Source organism: Amphiura filiformis, chromosome 2 (genome assembly GCF_039555335.1).
Source record: "Amphiura filiformis chromosome 2, Afil_fr2py, whole genome shotgun sequence".
Classification (NCBI taxonomy): domain Eukaryota; kingdom Metazoa; phylum Echinodermata; class Ophiuroidea; order Amphilepidida; family Amphiuridae; genus Amphiura; species Amphiura filiformis.
The window spans coordinates 8,793,676-8,793,908 of record NC_092629.1 but is presented as its reverse complement, the minus strand read 5'-3'; positions in this window follow the sequence as shown (position 1 = coordinate 8,793,908).

Here is a 233-nt window from a genome sequence, read left to right as displayed (position 1 = left end):
ACTTCTAGTAACCAAGATTAATTAGTGGTAGGCCTTATTTGGCCAAAATTACGCGCCTCCGAGCGCAATTGTTTCAAGAATTTCCTGTTTCCAAGATATTCTGGGGGGGGTAGGGGCGCCAATTTTGTTTCTTGCCCGGGCGCTACCAACCCTAGTTACGCCACTGAGGGTGAGTCTACTGAATACTTGATTTCTGCTGGATAAAAATTAAACCACTATCACGTGTGAAAATA